Genomic DNA, 14,770 nt, shown 5'->3' with positions numbered 1-14,770 from the left:
TGTTAAAGATTGTAAATTGCATTTTGGCTATTTCTGGGCTGGGGGGGGGGGGGGGCGGAGAGAGAGAGCCTCTGGGGAGGCCTTCACAGTATTCAACTATTTATATCTCTATAGGAGGGCCAGCTAATAGCTCGAGGTAAGGTGTTGGTGGTGGTTTAAAGTTTTCGGGCCAGTTTTACACGCAGAGTAAGACGCACGAACAGCACAGTACACCTCGCTAAAGATTTGACATCATTTGGAGTAAGAAAAGTCTCACAAAGTTGAGATTTCATCTATGTTCTCTCACCCTAGCTTGATAGCGCCCTATTATAGAGTCCATCAAGCTAGGGTGAGAGAAAATATTGTAGAAATCTCATCTTTGGAAGACTTTCCTCACTCCAAATGATGTCAAATCTTCACCGAGGTGTACTGTGCTGTTTGTACGACTCACTCTCCATGTAAAACTGGCCCCTAAACCCTAAATCACTACCAACACCTCGCCTCCAGCTATTAGCTGGCCTTCCTATAGAATCTAGGGGTTACTTAGCTGAATAAATCTTAAACATCTCTACATGATCAGATAAGTTGCCACAGTGCTACTTAGTAGAGATGTGCTTCGGGTAAAACTTTTGTGTTGGGCTTCGTTTCAGGGCCCCCTGCGGGAATTTCGTTTTTCCTGTGGTTTGGGTTTTTTCTTTTGGGGGGCCCCTGATTTTCGGGTTAGTGCGCACTAACTCCTGATAGTAAGCACTAACCTGGCAGAGTTAGTGCACGCTAACGGGGAGTTAGCGCACACTAATTTAAAAATGATTTTTCCCCGAAATTTCAGAAAAAATTAAATTATTTTTCTGTTCTCCTCAACCATTCCATTTGGGAAACACGATTGCACATCCCTACTACTTAGCCGGATATTTGTCACCATTTACTAGTATAAGTCAAAACTTATGTGGCTATGTTTTAAAATACATATCAAGTACTTTTGATACATGAACATGTTATTGGAAAGATTTACATGTATTTTATATAGTAGGGATGTGCAGAGCAAAATTTTATGTTCATATTTTTTATGTCCGAAAGGGGGTCCCACTTGCGGCCAATATGGACATAAAAAAAATCCAATGAGTTGGGTATATGTACATATGTGCAAAAAAAAAATTTAAACCCCCTCACCCTCCTTAATCCCCCCCCCAGACTTACCACAACTCCCTGGTGATCGAGCGAGGAGTGAGGACGTCATTTCTGCAATCCTTGGCGAGAAGCATGTGACGTCGGTGGCACGTCGAGTGACGCGGTGTCACGTGATTCCTGGCGAGTTCGCGCCGGACGGCTCGTTCGGCCCAAAAAGAACTTTTGGCCAGCTTGGGGGGGCCTCCTGACCCCCTCAAGCTGGCCAAAAGTTCTTTTTGGGCCGAACGAGCCGTCCGGCGCGAACTTGCCGGGAATCACGTGACGTCGCGTCTGAGTGACGCGGCGCCACGTGATTCCCGGCTCGTTTGCGCCGGACGGCTCGTTCAGCCCAAAAAGAACTTTTGGCCAGCTTGGGGGGGCCTCCTGACCCCCCCAAGCTGGCCAAAAGTTCTTTTTGGGCCGAACGAGCCGTCCGGCGCGAACGAGCCGGGAATCACGTGACGCCGGCGTCACTCGACGTGCCGCCGACGTCACATGCTTCTCGCCAAGGATTGCAGAAATGGCGTCCTCACTCCTCGCTCGATCACCAGGGAGTTGTGGTAAGTCTGGGGGGGGGGATTAAGGAGGGTGAGGGGGTTTAAATTTTTATTTTGGCTCAACAATCGCGATTTCCCACATATCGAACATATCTATGTTCGATATGTGGGAAATCCGATCGTTTATGTCGAATCAATTTTTTAAGTAAAAAAAAAATATGAGTTGCGTTTTACTAATGCGGTCAATCCGAATGCACACCCCTATTATATAGTATGCACGCATGATATGAAATGTGTGCATGCGCGCTTGCATCCATATAACTGCATTTATGGGCAAACTCACACATGTTTAAAGTGTATCCTCTCTATTTCTGCTATTTTAGTTTGAATGTCATCAACTTTATCATATTACTAACCATTGTTAGAACTACTTCTCAAATACTCACTTTGATACTTTTCACATCTGACTGATGAGATGGGTTTGAAGTATTTTGCTGTAATTGCAGAATATTTCTTATTCAACATGCTTAAGAGAAAAAGTACTTTGTTTAATACTGTTTATTTTAGTCCTTTTACAGTACATAAACTGATATATTTAATAGAATGGAATAGAAGGATTTTAATTTTTTTTTTATTATCGGTGAATGCCGGTAGTATGATTATTCTTCCCAGTGATGTCAACATATCTATTTGCTTTAAATAAACTGCAAAATTATATAATTTTTTATTTTTGAAATCTTTTTGCATAATTCATACACTTTCTCTAGCTGTCTGCATAATCTGAAACTCCAGAGTATTGAGAGGAAAGGGGATTTAAATATGAAAGACACAGTGTTAGGATCTAGTATTTATGTATACGAAAGAAAGAGAGTAAAAGCCTTGTATAGGATGCGGTCTTAATAACTCATACAAGGATCTTTAAGCAATTAACATATAAATGTGTAGGAATAAGGTATACATCTGTTAATATCTGTTGAGAAACTTAAGTCTTGCTTTTGAACTGGAAAATGGTGATCTGACAGCTAAGGCTTACTGAATAAAGTCTGAGGGGTCTACATATTAAAGCACTCCAGCATGCTAAAGTGTTTCATACCAGTTTGAATGCTGATATTACATCGGGTTTTAACATTTGATGTATGCAAGTAATGATATGCAGAATGTAGCAGCATTACCATGGTTGCATTAAAGACAATTTGGTCATGGTAATCATGGCTGTTTTATGCACATGAGGATGCTCCATGCTAAACAACTCAAAATGAAAGAGCCGGTTATGGAGAGAAAACTTTCTCTCCTTCTCCCCTACTTCCTCCTTGAAAATATTTGGGCACCCAGGCCCTCCTTTACCCCCTTGATTGGAACAACAGCAGGTCATTCTCCAGCCACCCTGGAAAATGCTTGGACCTCTGAGATCCCCACCCTCCCACTTCCCCACTCAAACACAATCTGTTGGAGAGTGAGAGGGCACCAAAACCACCCACCCCCAAGATAGCCACATATTTGCTGATATATGGACCCCCCCCCCCCCCTACGAAAATATTTAGCAGGAGAGGGCCATGAACTCTAATATTGATTATAGGGTGAGTGGAGGATAGGAGGATTCCAGAGGTTGGGGGAGGGGGCAGAGAGCCATGTTAACATTAACCTACTAAGGCAGCTCTATTTAACTTCAGCTCCTGAATTGTAGTTACTTTAGCTGCATTAGTAAACTGATTCAAGCCTTTTAATGGGCATGCAGCATTAATACCTCAAAAGGTAATTTTAAATGTATTTTTTGAGTCATTTACATGAAGTTTATTGTTACTGCCAGGGAACCAGCAGTAACAATGCACATTTTAGTATTGTGTGGTAACACGCTTTGCACAGGCTCTTGGGTATTACATGCCCATTAATAGTCCCTTAAGATGATTACACAAAGGAAAGGGAAAAAAAAAGTGTCATCCTTGCATATTTTAACCAGTTTGTGAATATTTCAGATTTCTGCCACTGCTATTACTAGCAACGGTAACATGGAATGGACTTAGTGTTTGGGTACTTGCCAGGTTCTTATGGCCTGGATTGGCCACTGTTGGAAACAGGATGCTGGGCTTGATGGACCCTTGGTCTGACCCAGTATGGCATGTTCTTATGTTCTTAAGTAATCAGACTTGCAAAATTTTGAAATCAAACCACAATGAATTAGTAGCTGCCAATTAAAAAAAAAATAGGTTAGTGAAATACAAACCAAGAATCCTAACTTTGTGAAAGGAAATAAAGATGTAGTCCAGTGGTTAATTATCAGGGAACTGAATGGTGTCTGATACTTGTTCTTGCACAGAGTTGACGTGGTCCTGGTCCAGTCATTTTAGTTCACTTTGATTCTCTTAAATCTAATTGGCACATCAATAAAAATTAACATCATTGTTCCTTCTTGCCTTTCTTCTTTAGAAGCTGTTATGCAGGCCAAGTTCAAAATTTTGGCTACCAGGCCACTTTCTCTGGAGGTGTCCTCAGGTATGTTGATTAAGAATTTAGATTTTTTTTCAGCCTGTACTGGAACCCTGTTTGGCAAATAGGAGAGGGATGTGCATTTGCTTCAAACAACATAGACAATGTCTATGACATTGTCCATATTGGTTCATATCATCTTTTTAAACTAAATGACCAAAAAGTCTCAAAACATCTTGTTTATTTCTTTTTTTAATTTTTAGTTTACACTATTCAAAATGTGCCTATTAATCCAACGAAAAGGTGAATTTTAAAAGCCCGGCATGCACCAAAATTGGGAGTTATGCACACAAGTTGGGCTAGCGTGTGCCCACCAGATTGCGTGTATATCTCCTGCTGTGTGCATAAATGAAAAGGTCCAAAAAGGGGCGGGGTGTGGGTTGGGCATGGTTGGTCCTGGATTTCAACTTCAAATTAGCACATAAATACTTATGCACCCAGGCTTGCACCAGGGTCCTCTGCCATATAGCATTACTTCTGCTATGGTTGACGTGTAAATTATAAAATAAAGATAAATAGACAGATTGGTGGGGTTTTAAGGGTCGGGGATAACAGAGGAGAAGGGAGGCTGTTATATTAGGGGGGTTTGGAAGTCCTATTCCTTACCTGGGTGAACTGGGAACAAATTGGGAAAACTGGTAATGGCTTTGCCTCGCATCTATTAATATTCCCCCACTGACGTGGTAGAATCACCATTTGCATGCATAGGCACACGACCACTTAAAACTGCTTGTGCGGTCAGGATATTTTATAACATGCACACATATATGCACGTTATAAAATGGCCATGACCCTGGGTACAGGCCGACAAATGCACATACATGTGCAACCACACGACGGTTTAAAAGTTACCATCATAGTGGGCCGGATTTTTAAAGGCCTATTTTGCATAGGCTCGGCGGCGCGCGCAAGCCCCGGGACACGCGTTAGTCCCAGGGCTTGCAAAAAGGAGCGGTTGGGAGCGTGGCCAGGGGGGCATGGTTTCGGATCGGGGGCGTGTGGGCAGTCCGGGGCCGTGGCAGAGTGCCCCGACACAGCGGCCTGTGTCTGGGCCTGCCGCACCGGCGCGCGTAAGTTACTACTGCCCGGAGGCAGTAGTAACTTTTCAGATAAAGGTGGGGGGGGGGTGTCTAGATAGGGCTGGGAGGGTGGATTAGGTAGGGGAAGGGAGGGGAAGGTGCGGGGTGGGGGGTGGAAGGAAAGTTCCCTCGGAAGGAACGGGCAGCGCGCGCAGGGCTTGGCGTGCGCAAGTTGCACAAAAGTACGCGCGCGCGTAGAATTATAAATTCTACCCCAATGTGCACTAACTCAAATAAAACCCAACTTTCAATCCTATCTGTGGTTCAGTATTTGAGTAAGTGGAAGTAAAGTGATTGATGCTAGTATTTTATAAACTATTCAGTGGGAGCTGTACAATATATAAAATACCATCTATTTCTGCTCTGAAAGTATGGCTGTATGTTTCAGTGTGTATATATATTTTCAATGCAGGAAGCTGCATAATTTCTCTACGCATTTCTAAACATATGATCATATATTTTACATGTGAAATAATCATGAAAATGCACAAATAAAAACTAAGAATTAAATGTCGAGCCAGGTATTTCATAAAGTAAGTGCATATAGGAGATACTTTTCAAAATGTCTTATTTGCGTAAAACAACTTTTGAAAATTGATACTTTTACGCTTGCAATCCTTTGAAATTTCAATGAATTTTCAAAAAGGTTTTAGGAGTAGATGTTAGCCATGGACATGGACTTTAAGCAAGTTAATTGACTTTTGAAAATTGCTACAATACATGCTATTTTTACATGTGTAACGCCTTTGAAAATTACTTCTGTACTGTTTTTGAACATATTTACTTGTGCATGTACTTGGAATCACTGGTTTGCTGATACCACCACTAACTCACCCTGGCCTTCTCTAATTCATCTCTAGAGCCTCTAGCACTTCTGAACCTCCACCAGTTTACCCAGATCTTCCAATTCCTATTGGGAGAGTTGATTAGCAGGTATAAAAGTCTATGAATAGGTTTGGTTATGTATACATGCAATCTCTTACAACATATCAAATATCAGTCCAGATTTTCAAAGTGTTATGCGCGTATATCCTCAGGATTTACAAGCGTAACTGCTCCTGAGTGTACCGAGCCTATTTTGCATAGGACGCTCGTATGTCCTGGGGCTTTGTGAAAGGGGTGGGGCACAGCGGGACCGAGGCCTCCAGCACAGCGGCCGTGCTGGGGGATCGCGCGCTGGCACTCGGCCGGTGTGCGCAACCTACGCCTGCCCGGAGGCAGGTGCAGCTTATTAAACAAAGGTGGGGAGGGTTTAGATAGGACTGGGGGCGGGTTAATTAGGGGAGGGGAGGGGAAGGTGGGGGGGGGGCGGAAGGAAATCGGAGCGGCCTCGGAGGCAACGGGGAAAGCCATCGGGGCTCCCCTAGGGCTCGGCGTGCACAAGTGTGTACCCCCTTGCACACACCGACCCTGGATTTTATAACATGTGAGCGCGGCTGCGCTCACATGTTATAAAATCGGCCGTACAATTGTGCGTGCCGGGTTGCGCGCACAAATGTACGCCCGAGTGTACCTCTTAAAATCCGGCCCATCGTTTGTACTTTTGTTCTGAATCCCAACTCAGACTGCTCCCTTTTTTCCCGGAAAAAATATTCAACTGAAAGTGAAAATACATGCATACCTTGACATTTATAATATAGCATATATGCATCTACATGCTATTTTTATACCTTAAACCCTTTGAAAATTCACTGTATAGTGTGCACGAGCTCAAATAATGTGCACTAAATCAACTTTCTAGTTAGTACATTCTATTTAAGTTAGTGCACAGTAATTTGATTTAGTGCCTACTAAAACAAAACTTAAATTTAAACTTGAAAATTATACAAAATGAAAGTAAAACTAAACAAAATGTTTTGCCATGCACACCTATAAAATAGGGTCTATTTAAATGTAAATTAGCTGCAAATCTTATTCCAAATTTTTGATCACCACAAATCAATTGTTCCCTGCCTTTGATAATTTCATATTGGACTGAGTACAGTGACTTAATAGTCTGGAAGAGGATAATTAACTATGATAGATCACGTGTACTGGATTAAATAGTTATGCATGAATTATGCATTTATGAAACGCCTCCTATGTTAAGATGAAGAGAGGGGACTGTAGTTGTTAGAGTAGCAGAAAAATAATACCAAAGTATGAAGGAGAATTAGCTCTTGTGGTATATTGAGATTTATTTACAGAATAGAGTGCTATTTGGTTCAACATTAGGGCTAAAATGCCTTGCTCTAGCATGCATATCTTACACCAGAGGTATTTACAGGTAAAATAATGATTTGCATAGCAGTTTATGTGCTCTTTAGAAAGAACTGGATCTGATGCTGATTCCATAAATAGTGCAAGCTTCAATCTCAGCCCACTATTCTCTAACCAGATTAGAAGCCAACAAAACTATCTCAATTTGAACAGTTTTCTAAGGAATTTTAAACTATAAAAAAAGAAATTATAGATGTCTTCAAAACTGAGGCACTCAAAAAAAAAAAATAAGCAGACTAATATTCAAAAACCTAAGCTCTTAACTTTAGGGATCTAAGTACCTATTTTTAGCACATAACCTAGGTGCTTAATTCTGAGGCACTTAAATTGGGCCTTGTTATTTATTTGTCTGTGTTTAGGCTCCTAAGTTGGGAATCTAGCAATTGAAATCAGCGCTGACTGCCTAACTTACCCCTAGATTCATCAAAATGCTATGAATAATGAGAGAGAGCGAGAGACTCTTTCTTCATAAGGCTCTCATATTAGTCATCTATTTATATCACTATAGGAGGGTCATCTGGTAACTCAAGGTGAGGTTTTGGTGGTGGTCTAGGGTTTGGGGGGCAGTTTTACAGGCACAATCAGAGGTAAAAAGCGCACAGTACACATCAGTGAAGATTTGATGTGATTTGGAGTGAGGAAAGGGACACAAAAATGAGATTTCTACAATGTACTCTCACCCTAGCTTGATGCACTCTCTACCTGGGTGCAGAGCACATGCGTTATGGCATTTTCGCAGGCGTTAGGGCCCTAATGCCCGCAATAACGTCCTAATGCATTTTGATGAATGACCCTGTTACATCTCCTGACCTAGTTCTTCCCCTTTACTTCACCCACTTTTTAAGTGTTCAAATTTAGGGGCCTAGTAAAAAATACGCACTTAAATTTAGAGGCGCATTGGGGAAACATTTTCATTTAAGTGAGATTTAGGCTCCAGACTCCTTAAATTGGGCACCTGATCTTTTGAATATCGCTTGAATAGGACCAAAGGTGCCCTGCTTTCCAGCTGCAGTAAATTTAGAGTGTAAAAGCCCTTGGTAAGTTGCACATTTTTCTTGTTAAAATTCACATAGAAAGCTTGGCACTTTGCATACCTTCATTTTCATTTTGGGGGTCCATGATTTGAAATAGGTAATCCAAATTTGAATTATAAATAAGTATGGAAATGAATTCATTTAGCATTTAGCTGGTAAAACAGTGCTATTAATTTTGACTTGGTGCTGTATTTTTCTTTTCAGTGCTAAAAGCGTTAGCACTGCTTTGTAAATATGGTGTCTGGCCGAAGCCAGTACTACGCCCTTATTGCTGGCCCTCACATGTTGTAAATGAGCTCCAATATTTTTTATGATGGATTGTGCTTGTGATTAGAATACTCAAAAATGGGCATGGCCAGTAGCATAAAGTAGTGAATACATGCTTAAAAACATTGAATCTGAAATCGTCAAAACATTGCTATATGGCTATATTTCCAAAATACTGTAAGTGGAAGTAAAATGAAAGGTTAAGTTTTAATGTAACAATTTATTTTCCTTTAGCTTTCCCTTGTAATACTGCTCAGGATGTTGTAAAGTGAAGATGAACTTGTCAACAGGAGTAGTCTTATGGTTGCAGACTTGCTTGGCTCGTTACTAGCAATTATAATTCATATGAAACAATAGTCGACATTGCATTAAAAAGAAACTTTTCTGATGTGCAATTTCCCTTAACTCTGTTATGTAACCTTCCTACATGCTTCATGGGGTTTTTTTTTATCTAGTGTCATTTTTTAGAACAGTTTTTAGCCCACTTCCCAAAGGGAAAGAAGGCTTATGAGATTTTAAAGAGGTGCCGGGAAAAATAGTGGAAACTATTCTCAAGATCAAAATCATAGAGCATATAGAAAGACATGGTTTAATGGAACACAGTCAACATGGATTTACCCTAACAAATCTGCTTCATTTTTTTGAAGGGGTTAATAAACATGTGGATAAAGGTGAACCGGAAGATGTAGTGTATTTGGATTTTCAGAAGGCGTTTGACAAAGTCCCTCATGAGAGGCTTCTAAGAAAATTAAAAAGTCATGGGATAGGAGGCGATGTCCTTTCGTGGATTACAAGCTGGTTAGAAGACAGGAAACAGAGAGTAGGATTAAATGGTCAATTTTCTCAGTGGAAAAGGGTAAACAGTGGAGTGCCTCAGGGATCTGTACTTGGTCCGGTGCTTTTCAATATATATATATAAATGATCTGGAAAGCAATACAACGAGTGAGGTTATCAAATTTGTGTATGATACAAAATTATTCAGAGTAGTTAAATCACAAGCGGATTGTGATACATTACAGGAGGACCTTACAAGACTGGAAGATTGGGCATCCAAATGGCAGATGAAATTTAATGTGGACAAGTGCAAGGTGTTGCATATAGGGAAAAATACCCTTGCTGTAGTTACATGATGTTAGGTTCCATATTAGGAGCTACCACCCAAGAAAAAGATCTAGGCATCATAGTGGATAATACTTTAAAATCGTCGGCTTAGTGTACTGCAGCAGTCAAAAAAGCAAACAGAATGTTAGGAATTATTAGGAAGGGAATGGTTAATTAAACAGAAAATGTCATAATGCCTCTATTATGGGTGTGCATTCGTTTTTGACATATTGTGAATCCGTAACATATATGCCATATTCAAAATGGCACCGATAGCCTTTGCCCTTACTATGTCACAGGGGCTATCGGCGCCATTTTGAATACCGGCAGCTGACAGCCCGAGTGCATGAGATCGCTCCAGGAACCCCGCTGGACAACCAGGTACTTTTGGCAAGTCTTGGGGGGGTCAGAGGGTGGGGAGTTGTAGATAAATAACTTTAAAGGGTTGGGATGGGGTTTTTTGGGGGGAACAAATGTATTTTTGACATATGAACGGATCGGGGGCACCCGAGAACAGGTGCAACGGATTTGGGCCCCTACGAATCCAAATCCTGAATGGGGCAAATTCATCCCTGCTGCACATCCCTAGCCTCTATATTGCTCCATGGTGAGGCCGTACCTGGAATACTGGGGCAGATTTTAAAATCGGAGCGGCCTCGGAGGGAACTTTCCTTCCGCCCCCCCGCACCTTCTCCTCCCTTCCCCTACCTAACCCACTCCCCAGCCCTACCTAGAACCCCACCTTACCTTTTGTTGCAGAAGTTACTCCTGCTGGCCAACGGCCGGTCCATGATCCCAGGCCATACCGCGCCCCACCCCCACCCCACCCCACCCTGGACTGCCCATGCCCCGCCCCTTTTTGCAAGCCCTGGGACATACGCACGTCCTGGGGCTTGCACGCGCCATGAGCCTATGCAAGATAGGTTCGGCATGTGCATGGGGAGGCAGGGGTTGGTTTTTGGTTTTACGTGCGCAACCCTTTGAAAATCTACCCCACTGTGTACAATTCTGGTTGCCGCATCTCAAAAAAGATATAGTTGCGATGGAGAAAGTACAGAGAAGGGCAACCAAAATGATAAAGGGGATGGAAGAGCTCCCCTATGAGGAAAGGCTGAAGAAGTTAGGGCTGTTCAGCTTGGAGAAGAGACGGCTGAGTGGGGATATGATAAAGGTATTTAAGATAATAACAGGTCTTGAACGAGTAGATGTAAATCGGTTATTTACACTTTCGAATAATAGAAGGACTAGGGGGCACACCATGAAGTTAGCAAGTAGCACATTTAAGACTAATAGTAGAAAATTCTTTTTCACTCAACGCACAATAAAACTCTGGAATTTGTTGCCAGAGGATGTGGTTAGTGTAGTTAGTGTAGCTGGGTTCAAAAAAGGTTTGGATAAGTTCTTGGAGGAGAAGTCCATGAACGGCTATTAATCAAGTTTACTTAGGGGCGGATTTTAAAACGAGCGCGAATAGCCTACTTTTGTTTGCGCTCCAGGCGCAAACAAAGGTACGCTGGATTTTAGTAGATACGCGCGGAGCCGCGCGTATCCGCTAAAATCCTGGATCGGCGTGCGCAAGGCTATCGATTTCGTATAGCCGGCACGCGCCGAGCCGCGCAGCCTACCCCCATTCCCTCCAAGGCCGCTCCGAAATCGGAGCGGCCTCGGAGGGAACTTTCCTTTGCCCTCCCCTCACCTTCCCCTCCCTTCCCCTACCTAACCCACCCACCCGGCCCTGTCTAAACCCCCCCCTTACCTTTGTCGGGGGATTTACGCCTCCCAGAGGGAGGCGTAAATCCCCGCGCGTCAGCGGGCCTCCTGCGCGCCGGGACGCGACCTGGGGGCGGGTCCGGAGGGCGCGGACACGCCCCCGGGCCGTAGCCACGCCCCCGGAACGCTCCCGACACGCCCCGAAAACGCCGCGCGGTTCGGGCCCACCCCCCGACACGCCCCCTCTGAAAACCCCGGGACTTACGCGAGTCCCGGGGTTCTGCGCACGCCGGTAGGCCTATGTAAAATAGGCTTCCCAGCGCGCAGGGCCCTGCTCGCGTAAATCCGCCCGGTTTTGGGTGGATTTACGCGAGCAGGGCTCTGAAAATCCGCCCCTTAGTGAATAGCCACTGCTATTAATTGCATCAGTAGCATGGGATCTTCTTAGTATTTGGGTAATTGACAGGTTCTTGTGCCTGGTTTGGCCTCTGTTGGAAACAGGATGCTGGGCTTGATGGACCCTTGGTCTGACCCAGCATGGCAATTTCTTATGGTCCTTAGGTGTTTTTTTTTCTTTTCATATCCATGTATATTTGTAGACTGCACATGCATAGGCGCAAAAGGAAGCTTCTTCATATCTGGGTGTAAATTCTTGTTCAATATTTGATTGTTGGATGTATGATTTATTTATTTATTTATTTAACAGTTTTTTATACCGACCTTCATAGTAATAACCATATCGGATCGGTTTACATTTAACAGGGAATAACTGGAGTAACAATTCAAGTAAACGAGAGCTAAACAATAGGAGGGAATAAGTCAAAGTTACAATCAACAGGGAAAGAGAACTTGGAAGCTTGCGACAAGCTGGAAGGAAGATAAGGCAGGAGAAATATAAAGTGTTACCGTAGGGTGTACGGTTAAATGCTTAATAGGTGCTTTAACCTGGAAGAGTCCATTCTTGAGTGTAAATGCCAGGTCGGGTAAGAGTGAGGTCAAACTAGTGAATGTCTGGTGGTTCGGTGAAGGCTTGGAGGAAGAGCCAGGTTTTAAGTCTTTTTCTAAAAGTTAAAAGGCAGGGCTCCAGTCTGAGATTTGATGGGATGCTATTCCAGATAGATGGGCCAGCTATCGAAAAAGCTCTGTCTTTGGTTGTAGAGAGGCGTGAGGCTTTAGTGGGGGGAAATTTCAGAGTGCCTTTGAGAATATCCCTAGTTGGTCTGTTGGAGGAGTGGAGTTTGAATGGGATTTGCAGGTTGAGTTGAAGATGATGATGGATGGTTTTATGAATTAAGGTGATTGATTTGTATAGAATTCTGAAATGAACTGGTAACCAATGTAGGTTCCTGAGGATGGGTGAGATGTGTTCGCCGCGGCTGGTACTGGTCAGCAATCTTGCTGCCGCGTTTTGAATCATCTGCAGTGGTTTGGTAGTGGATTTGGGGAGGCCTAGGAAAAGGGCACTGCAGTAGTCTATTTTGGCGAATAGTAGCGCTTGGAGGACTGTCCTGAAGTCATGGAAGAATAAGAGTGGTTTAAGTCGTTTTAGAACCTGTAGTCTGTAGAAACAGTCTTTGGAAGTTGTGTTGACCATTTTCTTTAGGTTTAGTCGATTGTCTAGTATTACCCCAAGGTCTCTAACCTGCTTGCAGGTAATGTGAGAAGAGTGTGGTGATGGTGGGGCGATATTGTTTTCATTTGAGGAGATATGGAGCAGCTCTGTCTTGGAGGCGTTGAGAACCAGGTTTAAGCTGTTGAGTAGATTAGTGATGGAAAGAAGGCAGTTATTCCAGTGAGTGAGCGCTTTTGATATTGATTCTGTTATAGGGATTAGAATCTGCACGTCGTCTGCGTACAGATAATGAATTAGGTTGAGATCTGTTAACAGTTGGCAGAGGGGGAGGAGGTATATATTAAAGAGGGTAGGGGATAAGGAGGAGCCTTGTGGTACACCCAGAGTTGATTTTGTTAGGGGTGACTCTTTATTGTTGATTTTGACTTTGAAAGTCCTATTGTTGAGGAAGGACTTGAACCAGTTGTGGGCAGATCCGGAGATGCCGATATCTGCTAGGCGATCCAGCAGGATGGTGTGGTTGACGGTGTCGAATGCCGCCGAGATGTCTAACAGGACTAGTAAAAAGGAGTGTCCTTTGTCTAACCCCATAATAATATGGTCTGTAAGAGAAATGAGGAGGGTTTCCGTGTTGCGTGATTTACGGAAACCATATTGCGAAGGGTATAGGATCTTGTGGTCTTCTAGATATTCAGAAAGTTGGGTGTTTACCAGTTTCTCCGTTAGTTTGGCAACGAAGGGGAGGTTAGAGATGGGTCTGAAATTAGCTAGTACATTCGGGTCTAAGTTGTGTTTCATGAGGAGGGGCTTGAGTGAGGCGGTTTTGAGGCTGTCTGGGTAGCTTCCTTGTGTTAGAAGGCTGTTTATGATGCTGGTCAGAGGTCCTGAGATCGTGTCAGGGATGAGAAGCAGGAGTCTCGATGGGATGTTATCAGCTGGATGGCTAGATGGTTTCTGTCTTTTTAGAAGGGATTCAATCTCTTTAGTGGAGATTGATTCAAAACTGTCAAATTTGGGTCTAGTAAGAGACTGGTGATTCTCGCCTGACTTGGGAGGAGTAGTATTTGGAGGAAGGAGGGTGAGGGTATTTAAGATCTTCTGTTGAAAGAAAGAAGCGAGCTCATTAGCCTTGGAAAGAGCTTGTTCGTCTGGGATAGGTGGGGGGGGGGTAGATTTAGTGATTTGTGTTACATAGGCGAATAGGGCCTGGGCATCATATTGGAAATGGTGTATTTTGTTTGCATAGTATTCCTTTTTTTGCTGTAGAATGGCAGTCCTGTAGTGATGTAAGAATCCCTTGTATGTTGCAAGGGTAGCTGTGTTAGGGGTTTTGCGCCATCTATTTTCTTTTTGTCATAAGTCCTGTTTCATCTGTTTAAGTTCAGTGCTGAACCAGGGTTGATTTCCCTTTTTTGTTGGGTTGATTGATTTGGAGACTATTGGGCACCATTTATTTGCAACTGTTTCTGTGATCTTTTGCCAAGAGGATAGGGCTGAGTCAGGGTTAGTTAGGTCTAAGTTAGGGAGTTCATTGGAGAGTTGATCGCTGAGTGTATCAGCTGGACATGCTTTCCTGAATTGGATGGTAGAAAGGTGTGGGGAGGTGTGTGTTTGTTTGT

General features: G+C 43.2%; 1 long non-coding RNA gene across 1 annotated transcript in view; it reads left to right on the top strand.

Annotated features, from left to right (window-relative positions):
• Positions 1-14,770, top strand: part of LOC115093213 — a 91,444-nt gene that overhangs the window by 31,977 nt on the left and 44,697 nt on the right. The window contains exon 3 of the long non-coding RNA XR_003857228.1: positions 4,068-4,133. This is a non-coding gene — a long non-coding RNA (uncharacterized LOC115093213). The remainder of the gene's footprint in view (positions 1-4,067; positions 4,134-14,770) is intronic.

Source organism: Rhinatrema bivittatum, chromosome 6, assembly GCF_901001135.1.
Source record: "Rhinatrema bivittatum chromosome 6, aRhiBiv1.1, whole genome shotgun sequence".
Taxonomy (NCBI): Eukaryota; Metazoa; Chordata; class Amphibia; order Gymnophiona; family Rhinatrematidae; genus Rhinatrema; species Rhinatrema bivittatum.
This window is presented reverse-complemented; position numbering and strand designations above follow the sequence as displayed.